This window comes from Etheostoma spectabile, chromosome 9 (genome assembly GCF_008692095.1).
Source record: "Etheostoma spectabile isolate EspeVRDwgs_2016 chromosome 9, UIUC_Espe_1.0, whole genome shotgun sequence".
In the NCBI taxonomy this organism is placed as follows: Eukaryota; Metazoa; Chordata; class Actinopteri; order Perciformes; family Percidae; genus Etheostoma; species Etheostoma spectabile.
In genome coordinates, this window is record NC_045741.1 from 9,483,897 (window position 1) to 9,499,626 (window position 15,730).

A 15,730-nucleotide genomic window follows, 5' to 3' on the forward strand; every position below is an offset into this window, starting at 1 on the left:
GTGTGTGTGTGTGTGTGTGTGTGTGTGTAGCTGTGCCAGGGGGCTCAGGCGGAGGTGTTGATCAGTGAACTGAAGCTCTGTGACTCATCTCTGACTACGACAGCTGTTCGACAAAGCTACAGTAGACAGTGACTCTGCCCGCACATCCAGAGATGGATATCATCAGGGGTGAGTCCTCATCTAATCCCGACACTGGAGGTTGGTTGTGGCAATAGTTAATTGCATAAACATTCTAACTTGCGACCTATGTACATGCTGCTCTTCGATGCAGAGGGAACATTTGGCTTCTGCAGCAGGCAAAACTGGGTTTCCTACCTCTCTCCCCTTGCCCGGGGACGGGGCATATCGCCACGCGCTGTAGTGGCTTCTGCAGCTGGCAAAACCGAGTTTCCTTCCTCCCTCCCCTTGGCTGAGGCTGGGGCACATTGCTAAGCGCTGTAGCGGCTTTTTTTGTCTCGTCATCGTCTTGTCTTCGTTGTGGAAATAAAGGCCGTCGATGAACATATTCAGTATTGTCTCGTCTGACGAAATTTACACTGTAACAATACATAGCATAGTTTATGCCCATCTGTCCTGATATCTTTTGCTATCTTGCAATTACTTCCCCCATCCAGATTATGACATAACTCAAATAAAGCTGGTGTGTAAATAAGGTCAATCACATTGTGAGCGTGTGTTCATTAAAAAACCTCTTTGAAACAGCCTGTTCACCACAGAACAGCTTACACACCGCTATGAACACCTAGTCTATTATTTAGAAATGCCGCAAGTAAGTAATGCTCCGTCATTTATCATTAGGAAACGTAAATGAGTATAAAGCCCACGTGTTCCGTTCCCACTGCAAGATAATGACATAAAGCCCGACTGTTATAATGAAGGTTTGATTTTAAAGGGACAATTATGCTATAGCTCCACGCTGAGCTAAGTGCAAATTAATTCTTTACAACTCTATTAGTCAGTGTGAGACTAAGCCTCCTACCAGGCACGCTGCATTGTTAAAGTCAGTTTTGACAGACTTGGCTCTCCAGAGTGAAGAAGTGAAGGTTCTTGCATGTGATTTCAAAGTGAAAAGTCCTTGAAGTAGATTTTGTTCGGTATACACACATTTCAATTGAATTCAATTTTATTTATAGTGTCAAATCATAACAGAAGTTATCTCGAGACACTTTACAGATAGAGTAGGTCTACATCACACTCTATAATTTACAAAGCCCCAGCAATTCTAGTAATTCCCCCAAGATAAACACACATTTTTTGACTGATGGTAGTTTTTTTTACTTGAATGCTGAATTCCATATAAAGCAAATCATTTTACAACATTCACAACTAACTGTTTTTTTTTGTTGGTAAATCCACTTTGAATGCAACCATGTCTTAAATACACAACCATTGATGCATTTTCTATAAGATTGCTTAAACATTGTTTCTGTTGGCAAACACATATTTTCTGCTTTAGTATCACAGAAAAGCAGTTAACTGTTACTCATGGACAACATAATTGAGGTGAGTAGTGGAGGAGTTTCAGGAGCTGATTAAGACGTGAGTCTTGGCATTGCTTGCTCTTGTGGTTCTAGTGCGGCTCGGCCATGTTGATTCTCTGTTTCTGGCTTCTTGCTTGAATGCCCTCTCCTACCTTGTTTACTGTCATCATCTGCTGAGCTGGATAATGAGCTTCAGTGTTCACACACAGACCCTCTTCACTGCCTTATCAACTGGTAAGCCTCAGCTTTCTGCCCCCTGCCATCACCACAATACAAGACTCAGCCAAGATGCTGTATCCACACTGTCAAGACGGCAACTTGTATTTATTTATTTTACTTACATTGTTCCTATAAGAAATGAGGTGGGAATGTTTCAGGCCACATTAGGTCATCATCAGTATCTTTACCAGTACAAATGCATGAGGTGCTTTAAGGAAACCACTAAAGAAAGTTACCAAAATTACAAAATAAAACGCATTTTCGTGGAAATATTTAAAACCAGAATATTTTAAGCCGAATAAATGTATTAGTATTTGAATTATTTAATTTCGTTGTTCAGTTTCTGGAATGCAGGTCACATACTTGTTGAATTCCACCACACTTTAGCAAATAGTGCACTCAACAAAAAGAGGTGCGATGAGTTTTACTCATTCACATTCAATGCCGAGGTTCAGTTCCAATACAGGAAACAGTGTGTAACGAGGCAGAAGGTAAGGGTGGGAATGTAGAGGCCAATGATATAATATAAAATGAATATGTATATAACATATTTCCCTTTGTATTTACCATAACCACAACCTTTCCCTGACTTTAACTAAGTTTTTTTAAGTATACGTTTTTTTGTCTGAACCCCGACCACCCCTCACCCGTCAACCATGGTCTTTCCCAAGCTGCTATACACACATAGTGTAGAAAGCAATAATTTGAAAAATTTAAGCCACCAAATCCAATCCAGGATTTTGCAGTATATTGAGGTTCTTGTCCAAGAATTGGATCGCACCTCTCACACATGAACTTACAAAGAAGGTGGTGAGAATATGCAAACCTCACGCACCATTCGGTCCAGGCGCACACATGGTTTCCTTAAGGGAGCGCGGTGACAGAAGAAGTAGAAATGAATGTCAGCAATGGAAATTAAATAAAACATTTTGGTTGTTAGCTAATTTAACAGATTGTGTACTTTTTTATATACACGTCATCTAAAATATGGCACGTTTGTTTAAGTATTCTTTCTACTACTGTAGGCATCCTTTCATTTGCCCTGTGCTAATGTGTGTTTTTTTTTAAATATATTTTTTAAAGTCTGTTTCAATATGGTCGCTATGAAAGAAAGATCAAAAATCTTCGTAAGGAAACAACACAGGTCTTTCACCAAGGAGACAGGGGTTCGTGTCCCATTCTTGTTCCGCGTGTCACTAAAGACGTACATTTTATAACCCCATCCACGATGTTTTCCTAAACCTAACTTTCTTGTTCAGTTAAACATACGTCCCAAACCAGAGTGTCAAAAAGGGACTCCAGGAGGCCCGACCAAGCACGTCAAAAAATGACGCCAAAGTGCTAGACTCTAAGGAGACGTTTTTCATTAGTAACAAACGTCAAAGGCACCCGACCAAGCGTCGCTTTTTGACACGTTGGGAGTGAGAATGTGCTGTGTGCGCACTGCTTTACAAATATGAAGAAAAGACTATATTTATGTATTCATGTGGCTGTTTTGATATGTACACCTAGAGTACATACAAAGCGTAATACATTGTGAAATTAATTTGCAAAAAGTGCAGGGAGCTGCCATTTCACAGTGTTGGTGCAGAGTTCAGGTGTCTCTTTAGTATGTGCCCAGCATAGAGAGCAGCTGTGTAAGCAGATAGCGTGACTCCCTGTCACTGATATGACCTAATGTGATAGTTGCAGGGATTTCCTCTTACCTTCTGCCCTCACACTCCTAAGAGACAGATTGACAGGTGGTACTTTTTCAGTGGATTTTTTTCATACGGAGAGCTGGAGACTGACACTCTAGTGTTCTCACTCAGCATCAGTGCTGAAGCTGACAGTCTTCCTCTCAAGAATAAAAGACCACACGTGGGCACTTCAACCGAACAAAATAGACTGCAGAGGCCGCCGACAGACGAGATCAAGCTGGACCCGGCGCTTTGTACTTGTACTCTGAAAATCTACATCTTTACTTCATGTCTTCCAGATCCAACCTGCTGTAGCGTTGAAAGGACAATGTCACCCATGCTGACTAAGTGTGCCACTCAATTTCCTTCAAAGGAGCTAGGGAAAGATACCTTGAGGGACATCTAAGATTACTAGGACAATAGGACGCTTTAGGACTTTATCTCTATGTGAGTTTTTGCGGACGGTAAACAGCTGCATCAGGAAGCAGCTTTTAGTGCCAGACAGCAGGTCACAGGTGTTTTGATGTAGTTTTTTTTTACAAGGCTCGCACACAGTGTATTTAATAGAGTTCCCGGGGTCACGTAATGAGCGTGCTGCATACACCACGTGTACTAAAGCAAGTGAGAGCATCTTGTTCTGCCGTTATCACAGTGATATGTAACCAGCTATGCAAACAACGTCAATACTTAAACTCATTTGTGCATTTATCAGTCAATTGCTGTTACCGTGTAAAAACCTTGTAGCTCCAGTTTTAGTCATGGGAACATTAGTGGTGGGGGAAAAAAACGATACAGCCTAGTATTGTGATATTTTCTTTGGCAATACTGTATTGATGCACAGACGCCAAGGATCGATCTATTATTATATATGAGTTGGTCAGTTGGTCTGCTTGGCAATCCCATTTTGCAGCAATACAATTAAAATGAGATGAACAAACATTCCATACTATTCCAAATCCATACCATGCATGGGCAGATAACGTAGAAAGCAATTTTTTTTTTTTAAAGGCCTTGGACGTAATCGTGGGTTTCATGCGATCCACCTCCAATAACAGTGTTCTTTTCTCGTGATAGTGTTGGGTTTAAGGAACCTGGAGTCATATAACCTGGGTCTTATTTTTGTCCTTTTGTTGCTGAGATCTGGAAATCCAGTAACATTGCAAAGACACATTTTGAGGGAGCCAAAAAGAAGGCCAGTAAATCCCCACAGATAAACTTATTTGGAAGAGTAGACTAAGGAAACTCATTACTTCTCAAAATGTCTGTTGTAAACCTTAATCAGTTTTCAGACTAACTTCCTGGTTCAGCTCTGACCTGGTGTCCTTACCTTAGACAGTTTTCCTGTGCAATGAAGGATTAACCGACATTTCACTTTCTGCTTTACCACTAAATAAAGTGGTTTAGATAATCCGATTAAACTGTAGGCCCCTTAGGGATTCCTTGGTGGCCAAGATTTTTAGACCATGAACCCCAACATACGCACTTTGAAGTCCGACGGGGGACCTCTATTGCATTTCATTCTTATCGTTTTGCCTTTCCAGCCTCATTTGCTGTTACAACTCTACTGTCAACCCTCAAATAAAGCAACATGGACAAGATGTACTCTGATGTACTTTTTCTGGCTGGTTTACAACCTACACTATGAAGTTTCTTTCTATTTGTTCTAGGCTTACTGTGTTTACTCTGTAATACAATGCAGGTGCATGTGCATGCTGTGAGGATGTAATCCTGAAAACCAAATGATATACAAATTTTATGTCAGACACAACTTGTTTCTTACCTGGAAACAAAATATGTTGTTTTTGAGGAGTTTGCCAAACATTACTATTCCTATCCTGACCTAGAAAAAAACTTACTCAAAACTGCAGATGCAATTTCTTCTCTGATTTCTGAAGCCTAGACTGTAGCCTAGACCTGTCAGATCTGTAAACCTGATCCAGCCCGCCTGCGTGAATTTCTTCCATCTTTGGCCAGCTCATTTAGCTGTGTGAGCCATACAGGCTTCAGAGACACACCTGTCTCCATCTAGTCCACCATATGTAGCTTTCTGTCATCTGAGGGGTTTCTTACATCTTGAGGAAGGTTTCTGAGGGACTGTTTTACGCGGTGGTGAGTGAAATGTCCTTAACTAGTCACTCTGACAAGCTGCTGATTAAAGCCATGGTGCTGGTGGAGCTTCTGTATGTCCATAATGTTACAGGTGCTATAGTCCGATGATGTTTAAGTGATGCCTCTGGAATCAAGGGATTGTTTATGTTTGTGAATTTTCTGAGTCTGGGACAGTCTAGTCAGACTTTAATAATATAAGAAGATAATGGGGACCAAAGTTCGGGCTAAAATAAAACTGCAATAATAAGAATATAAATCCGTTAGTGTCTCAGATCTTTAGGAGGCAACAAGCTGATTTAGCTCGTAAAAACCAAATAGGATGCAGCTGCTTTTAGCTATTATCCTGCGCACAGATGGAGCCAACTTCCTGATTACCCCTTCTTTAACCACTATAAAAAAAAAAAAAAAACCTCTGTTCTCTTGTGCCTTTGATTTATTACTTTGCTGCACCTTCATTGCATTTGGGTTATCTTATCTTATTAATGCACTTTCACTACTTATTTCAATACTTTAAGTAATTGGTTTTATTCTATTGTTTAATGTGTTGCGTAAATGTTCTAATGCATTTCTTCTTTCTACGGAAAAAAAACATCTGCAATAACTGTAAAACTGAGGGATATTGAAATCATGTGGCATCCATTCATGGACTTTAGAAAAACGATATAAAAGATTTGCTGACACTAGAAACGTTTTTGGTTGAAACTATAAAATGCTGACCGAAGTGAAAGTACCGACAAGCTTTGCATCATGCTGCACACATTTTGTGTTCTTTGCATCTGATGTTTATGTACATACAAAAAAAATGTATTTTACAAAAATGAGACTCCAGTTCAAATATTCTGCAAAAGAAAAGTACAGTCTGACAATTATTTCACCAAATGTTCTTATCGCACCACTCAGCCAGGGCTTATAATAAAGAATAAAATGAAATGGAAATTCATGCCCAAAGGAAACAAAAGTTAAAGTGAAGAATTACATTCGTCAGAATTTTCCACATTTTACTTCAACTGTTAATGGCAGATCTCCTTCAAATAGGAAAATTAGAGTTCACTTAGTCACGGAGAGGTGAATCATGGGGCAGCGCGAGTGTTTTCCACCCGGAGAGGAGATTAAACTCCCCTCTGTCAATATTAAAGGCTCATTCAAGGGTTTTGGAGCGATTGGCACATCAGTCTGCAGGATTTCATCATGGCAGTCTGGAGGAAATAAGGTTATAGCCTACCTATTGTCTTCTCTCAGCTGTGGATTTCTTATTGCATCTTCGGCAGACATATGACATATCACAATGTAGGGGCGGGTGATAAGACCTCAAATTTATATATATTTATATATATTTATTTATGCGGTGATGTTATTATATCATGAAATTAAAAGGGTTACTCCACACAAAACATGGCTAGGCTTCAAATACCACTGCATACCAGTGTCATCTTCTAAAACATCTCCAGGTGGCTACAACCTTCCAGATGAACAAAAAGCTTTTCACAAGTGTGGAGCTAAGAAGAGTTAAAAAAAAAAAAGCCGGCCAAAGAGTAGTAACGTTACGTTTTGTGTGGATGGCGAGTGTGAGACACTGAAATGGACGCCCATAAGATTCTGAATGGAAGTTTACTTTTTAAAAAGTTGCCAAATGTTCCATTAACTAGACCAAAGTGATCTGTGTGTTTTGTTGTTGTGACCTGAGCTATCATCGCAGCACGTCCAGTCTGAAATACCACTTGGTGGCCAAGTACACAGCTGATGCAAATTCTCCCCCCCCCCCCCCCCCCGTCCAAGTATTTTTGTCGCCCTTTTATTGATGGACAGTGTTACATTGTGTGAGGGATTATTTGCTCCTAGTGAGAATGTTACGTGGGAAATTGAACACTACAGTAAGCTATATGCCAATGTTGTTTTCAATAATAAAAACATTTGCACTAAGCAAGCCGTTCCACTTTTCCACGTTAAGAGCATTAAAATGAGAAAAAATAATGGGACAAAAAGAAATCAAGGGACATTTAGAATGTGTGTGCAATGCATGTGAGAATGTGTGATTAATTGTGAGTTAAAGATGACATTAATGCGATTAATCGCGATTAAATATTTTAATCGTTTCACAGCACTAAACATAAATAATTCAATAAATATTAAAGTGGCTATTTGTAACTTTCAGTTTACGTTGATTCCCCCGCCCCCCCCCCCCCCCCCCCCCCCTTGGATAAAAGTGGTAGTGTTTTTACCTGAGTTAATGTTACCGGGAGGTCATATAGTTGCGATGAATACTTTGCTCAGACATAAAAATCATTCATTTACAGTAAGAGAATACAAGGACGTGATTTAATGTAGGCTACTGAGGTACAACCGCATCTCACAATCTAAAGTTATTTTATGAATGAAATAGACATATTACATACCTGAGGGCCAACAGTGAATATAATGCACTGCTAAAATGAACTAGCAGTGCAATAAAACAAAAACAGAGTAACAATGGTTCTTATATCGCCTAAAGAGCAAACCAGAACACAAACAAAACTAGAAAGTCAGGTGGCTACGTTAGTGTTGCCAGGAACTCCAGCCTGTCCACATTTTCAGGCCTTAGCGTTGCCCTGTGTGGTTCGTGTGGTGGTATTGCCACCCTTGCTGAATGCACACTGAGAGGGGGTAAGCTTGTGGCCAGGGTGCATGGGCATTTCTCAGCAAAGCTGTTAATCCATGGAAAGTGGGTGCAGTGGAGCCATCACCGTTCCAGTGGATTTGACTTACTGTCAGCTGTCACCATCAGCAGGTACTGTAGCTGTCTAGCACCAACTCAATACCCTGCTTTGGTGATTGGAACAATTGGCTCGTGGTGGCGACAAGAAGAAATTGTATGGGCTTAAATTTCATCTAATAGATGGGGGGGGACAATAAAGATAATACTTCTTAAGAGCAATTATTGAAGGAAGGAAAGAAAAAGAAAAAGAAATCAAGGGACATTTAGAATAGATAAAAATGTGTGATTAATTGTGAGTTAACTATGACATTAATGCGATTAATCGCGATTATGGGCTCGAGAATTCGAGATTCATTCTCTGGGGGGCGCGAATGTCTGTACAAAATTCGATAGTAACATCCAACAGTTGTTGAGATATTCCAGTCTGAAGCAAAGGGGTGGAGCGACCGACCAACAGAGCTATGTCGATGGCGTGGCTAAAAGAAGTTGCCATGTAAAAGAATTAACCTCTCTCTGACCCAGTTTTGGAAACAAAACTGAATATCATGTTTTACAAAGGGTTGAGTGATTGCAGATCTGCTGCAAAGGATTACAGATTGTTCAAGTAAACTTGTAATTCAGTATAGGATTCATCTTTTTTTTTATTCCAAAACCTCTGGAAAGCAGCAAAAACGTAGGGGCCCCACTGAGTCTAAGAATGGGCATTTTCTCCTAGTGAATGAATTGTCTTGGCAGGATTGTTTTTGTGGCTGGAACTGCAAATATCTTATTCTGAGCAGAGATCCTGTTACACCCGGGGAGGATCACATGCTTGGCAGGATGACCACTACAAAAATGCTCTGGTCATTTGCAAAAAGAAAGCCCCGAGCAACAACATTCCCCAGGAGAGGAAGCTGGCAGGGTAGTGGAGCAGAATCAAGTCTCTGTGTCCTGATTGCTAAGTGTGAATACATGATGGAGTGTCACCTGCAACACCTGTTGTGAGGGCTTTTGTTGCACGACAAATTTCAAGCTCCAATATATTTCCATGAACCCATTCCGAGTCAAATGTTTTTTTTCTTTCTCTGCAGTCGTTTGATTGGTCAGTGCAGTTTTTTTTCTTCTCTGCTGATATTTGCAGAAATAGGTTGACATTTAACACTTTTGATTCATTTTTGTAAAAAGGTTCATTATCTGTGACATTTTCATTCATTTCAAAACATGCCTGTTTTGTTATTATCTGTCACAGACTAAAAGTGATTCCAATTTTCAATCTCTTAACATTTACTATTTTCCACAATTTAACTTCTCTGCCACACAGAAAGTGATGCGTTTTAACATTTGTGGTTCAGAAGAAGATCAGGTAAGTCAGCTCAATACTTGTCCGTGCCTGTTGGGGAACAGAAGAGCCAAATAGTGCCATGCTACTCACTGTTATGAGTAATGCTGTTCAGCCTGCTCTCACTCCCAACTCGTCAAGTACGGACGCTTGGGCAGTGGCTCCGAGCGTCAGATACAACGTCAAAAGCACCTTTCAGTGTTTGTGTGGAACGTGCTGGGCAGAGCAGTAGTTTTGCGGCGCATTAAGATGACGTAGTATTAAGAGCAACAACGGTAGCGAGAATTATGAAAGCCTGAAATGCTGTGTAGGGAGGTTGGATTGGGTGGAGGGTGATTCAAACAGCACAGGACTTTCAGCCTGGAGACTAGGGTTTGTGTCCCGTTGTTGTCCCACGTATCACTGAAACGTACGTATTTCATAACCCCACCCATGATCTTTTACTAAACCTAACAGTGAAATCATACGCACTTTACGAAACCTTTATTTGATGTCACTTACATTCAGCCATACCTTCTGCTCACTGTCTGCTGTTTGCTTGTTTTGTGTTTACTTTTGTATTTGTTTGTCTTTGCTCTTGTTGTAGAAAATGCTGCTGCTGTAATAAGGAAATTTCCCCGCTGTGGGATGAATAAAGTATAATCTAATCTAATCTGATCTAATACCGGCGCCCATGTTATCCAATCTGTCCGGGCACACCAGGCCCAGAGCGGCCCCGTCGGCCTACGCGATGCAGCGATAGATACGTCGTCTCCTCTATTTCTTGTGCGAGATGTGTCAAGCCAGGCAGGGAAATCACATACATACACAAAAAGTTCAGCCGGATACTTTAGAAAATAAAACTCATTTCATGATAAAACACCTAGGTTTATTGTGGTCCTGACTTCTCACAGCGAGACACGCAATCGAGCCCTTGGAGAGAGAGAGAAAGGCCGACGGATGGACAGAGAGAGTGACACAAACACACACATACACACAGCCACATATAGGGAACAATTACCACACTTTCCCCCACTCATCTTGTCTCGGTCTATCTGAGAGAGAGGTCAGAGAGGAGAAGGATCGCTTTGTGACTGGCGCGGAGAAATACGTGTCCGGTCCAAATGGCCAGGCGTGTGATCAGCCACGTGTCTACGCTTCAAGACGCTTACGCGCCCGGTGGGTTTTCACTGTAACAGTCCCATACATGTCCCGCGTGTCACTAAAACGTACATTTAATAACTTCACCCACGATATTTTCCTAAAGCTAACCGTCCCCTTTTTGTGCCGCATGCCAATTAAATTTACACCCTAACCCAGAGCGTCAAAAGGCTCGCCAATAATCCCGAAGAAGCATGTTTAGATATGACGCTAAAGGAGACCTTTTTGTTGAGTCGCCCACCACTAGTGTACTGACACCAGAGGGATATCGGCACCCAAACTAGCATCACTCTCATCATTGGAACTGTCCTAATTAAGATAATGAATTGTAATTTAAATATATATATATATATATATATATATATATATATATATATAGATTATTATGAAGGAGCTGCTTCGGGACTGGACCATATTAACTAACTATTTTGGCACATACAAAGTGCACGTAAGTAAACCAAACCAAGTAGTAAGTTAAATCAGGGATAAAATGGTGAATGTGAAGATCACATGCTCAAGACAACCTAATTTAGAACCAAACCAGCGAAAAATAAAGACCAAAGTATACTTAGCATTTGATGGACCATGAGTGATCATAAAACTGCAATGGGTTTTAGGTCATTGCTTCCTGATTACCCCAGCACAGTCGTCAATTCTTTAAGAACTGCAAAGTTGCCTCATGTGTAGCTCTTTGCCATTTAATGTATGGTGATGTATGCATGGTGTAGACTAATGGACATGAAGTAACAGTTTAAATGGCTCGAGTCTCATGTGCTTGCCAAAGAAAAAGCTATGTAAAAAGAAACAAAAACAAAAAAGAGTGGTGCATATTTGCTCTGGTGAGCACTCGGAAACAGGCTCGAAGTTGCAGGGTTATTAATCACAGGATAAGTGAGCAATCTTGTGTGGTGTAGCAAGGTGCAATGTACATTTCATTCCGCTGGAAAGCAATTTATTGGACGTGCCTCATTCTGCAGAGGAGTGTTTGGGAAAGGGGATGGCACATTCTGAACAACCACTTTTGTCATTGCAACTATGTATGTGCTGTTATTGAAGAATTCCTGATAGATTACAGGTAAAGAATATTGAGTGCAGTCACATGCATTTACAGTGCCATTAAAAAGTAAATGAACCCTTTTGTTATTTGTGCATAACTTCTTTTATATATTCTTTAAGTTCACATTTACAGACAATCTGCCTGAAAGTAGTAATATAGTACATATTTGCATGTTTTAGTGTATTTAAAGAAATATTTGCTTAAACATGTCAAAGTCAAGTTGGAAAAAGAAAGTGAATCCTTGGCATTTAACTAGCAAACCTTGTTTTACATCAGGGACCTGAACCAAATGTTTCCTGCATCTGTTCACATCTGCACATTGGCCAGGAGGAGACCATTTCCCCATACAAAACCGTTTAATTACATTGATCTTTCAGGAATGTCCTAATTATGAATGGCTCTCTTCACAGAATCCCAATTGCATTGAGGCCAGGATTGACCTTACCCATTTGGAAACATTGCTTTTTTTCCAGTACATTTTGTAGTTCGTGTTTCACTATGGTAGGGGGTAGTTTCTCTTTTTAAATCTCCCAACTTCTATTAAGCATCAGATGACCAACAGTTACCATAAAATTTAAACTTGTAAACATTATTTTTATTATGTTTGGGTGCATTTGTTATTAGTTTACATTGATGGTATTTGTCTATTGTAGGGAATTTGATGAAAGGAAAGGATAATTTATGCCTAAATGTGGTTAATTCCAAAGGGTTCACTTTTTTTGTCTTGCATCATAAGCGTACATTTGTCTACGTGGCTGCTGTGGGTGTGAATGACATTTGTCTAAACACGTTTAGCTTACTAATTCACCTTAGCGATTGAGCCATCCCATTGAGATGTCAGAGGAGTGTACTCTCGTCCTTTGGTGTAGAAAGGAGGGACACTCTGTAAATTGATTTTCCCTCGTTGCTGAAACACACAGCATTTAAGGACGACAGCATGGGAAGCACAGTTTATTTTACAGCGGATATACACAGAGACACCCTGAGCTGTTTCTGTGCTCTCCCGAGCTCCAAAGGCTGGATCCTATAAGGCTGGATCATAATAGAAATAGAAAAAAGACTTTGTTAGAGAATACAATCAATACAAAAAAATAAATTACTAAAGCAATGGTTCCAAAATTCATATAAATATATATTTTTTTAAATACATGGACTTGACATGAACACTTCGGTCTTGCAATGTCACCTACATCTATCGATAATAGTTTACATATAAATATAAACAAATGAGATTTTTGGAAAAAGCGTTTGCCATCTTGCTGAGATTAGGTGAGGAGATATACATCGCATATCTGTATACTGTGATATGATGCTACTGCCACTAGGCAGTTAGCTTAGCTTAGCATAAGAATGGAAAATGTTGCCTCCGTCTATCCAACGGTTTAAAAATCTGCCTTCTAGCCCCTCTAAAAGCTTAATTCACATGTATCTTATTTCTTTAATTACAATAATGTGATGATGTGGAGGTGAGTGTGTGTATATATATATATATATATATATATATATATATATATATACAGTATATATATATACAGTATGTACAGTAAATATTTTTGAAAAGAATAAATATGTTGAAACACTATTCAGTTATTCACAGATGTTGAGTTTTTGCCAATATGGAATGTGTTTGTGATTAACCACTTGTATTGATTCGTTGATTTGATGGCGCTCTGCCCTCTCGTCTCCCCGGCCATACCACTTCTCCAGCACACCAGTGATGGAGATGGGAATAATGAATATGTGAAAATAAAGGTTATGGTGCCAAGTGATTGTCACTGTGCTGTTCCAAAAACACTTTACATTGTTTGTTAAGAGGTGTTTTCTCTGAGCAGAAAATGTATTTCTGCAAATAGTTGAAGCCTAAAATAAAATGAAAACACAAAGTGCAATAAAATGACAAGCCATGGCAACTGTTTTCAGAAACGTAAGAATGTGCTCTAATGAGACTGAGTGAAATAGAAATGATCAAGTCTGACTCAACGCTGCTTGGCATATATTAAGTCTGTCACGGTCTCAGCCCTGTGAATTCTGACAGTTTATTTCTTATCATTTTTTTTCATTGCAACATCATAACAATAATTGTGACTTTTTTCTCACTCCAAAGAAGACAAAAAGCCAGTAAGTGACTTACCTCAGGGCATCACAACAGAATCCAGAGACGTCATCTTTCATCTTTTAAATGACAAAGACAAAGATCATGTCCCTTTTGTACTAAATACCTGCAGAAAAAAAGCCTCATGATTTAAGACTTCATATAAAGGCAATGTTGGTGGTTTCCTACAACAACCCATGGGATCATGTCGCAGCTGTTACCATGTCACATGTCACGGCATCGACGCTTGCGTGAGGCAGACGGGTGTGTCACAGATTACACAGGAAGAAAGTCCTTTTTTAACAAGATGTTTTCAAAGCTACATTTAAGCCAGGGCTTTTCTCAGACATAGTAGGAAACCAAAACACACAAATAATATATTTACAATGATAAAGAGATAAGTAGAGTGGTAAATAGTCCCAATTTTAAAAGTTTGAACCAGTTACTGTTTTGCATTTTTGCATGAAAAGTGACTTAGACAATACATTTACAATCAAAGGGGGTGCCAGTTATTTTCTGTTGATCCACTAATTGGTGAATCAATTCATAAATCCAGCACTAGTTTAAATTAGGGAAGTAACTCAAATATAAAAAAACACCTCGAGAGGGGTGCGGGGGGAAAGTATGGTCCATCCAGTTAATCAAGCACATTTTGACAAGGCAAATCCAATGTCTAGACAGGATGCGTTCAGGCACAATATTGAGTGTAGTTTTAGTAATGTCACATGCATTGTGGCAGCACATAGAACCCAGTACACAGCCGATGTATGTCCGTGTGCAAAACAGAAGAAAAATTACTTAAAGTGTAAAAATATGCTTTGGGTCTCGTTCACGTGCACATAGAGCAAGTGAAACAGTTCCGATGTATACAAACAACAAATTTAAACACTAATTTAACAATTTCTTAATGTTCCTAAAGAGATCCAAGATGGACAGAGGTTGTAGCAGTCTCCATTACTGCAAAAGTTTGATGGATAGATAGCTAAAGAAACTAAGAATCCGTTCTCCACAGTAAATTATGTGATCTCTCCACTGACATAGAAAGCGGTCGATGTTGAATGAATCGCGTATGACTGACTCTGTGTTTGCTCAACTGGGCTTTCCCTGTGGGGTAGCACTTCAGCCAGCCAGATGCTCCCAGGTGGAAGTGGACCAGAGGGCAGCACAGTGTTTCTGCAGCACTGACATCAAGATGCTCCACCTGAATTGACCCGCACAGCATGGCAGAAGACTCCCTGGGCCTCCCTTACCACCCTGGTACTAGAACTACTACTGGATCAATAATTAACTCCAAATACTGTAGTTGGCCCGGCGTGCACAAAGGGTGAATATTTACGCATTGTGAACAATCTGACTGGTTCCCATGTGTAAGGAAAGATATATTGATGCCAGAAAAGTAACTGTATTCTCTTTGAATAGTATTTGCTACACTTGGCTGCTCACCCACCAGCATCTATGCCACTGGCATATCAACAAAGGCTCCCCTTCAAGGGCTCCATGGGAATCTCTTTTTGCTCTATCTAAATAATTTAAACTGTATATGACAGCCAATTCTGATCATTTCTTTCATTTATTTAAAAGGACATTTGGGTGCAGCTGAACAATCTGTAAACACAGCACTGGCAAATTGTCATCTTATAAATTTGATGGTTGAGTTAGTGAACAGTCATCCATTTACACATTCAACAGACACAGAGCAGCATTAACATTTATTTAGTCATGTTAATACCTGACAAAAGTCTCCGTTTGAATTAAGCTCTGAATTAGTCTATATTGACCACATTTCATTTCCGGGATTGTTCTGTACCGCCATAAATTATGCCAGATTTCATTAATCTGGATTTTTGTCATCTTCTTCCTTTGTGTTGGCATTATAAGCTCCAAAGGATTTCTTAGGACTATGGTTAACTGCTCCTCAGATCTCTGCAGGGTAAATCCAGACA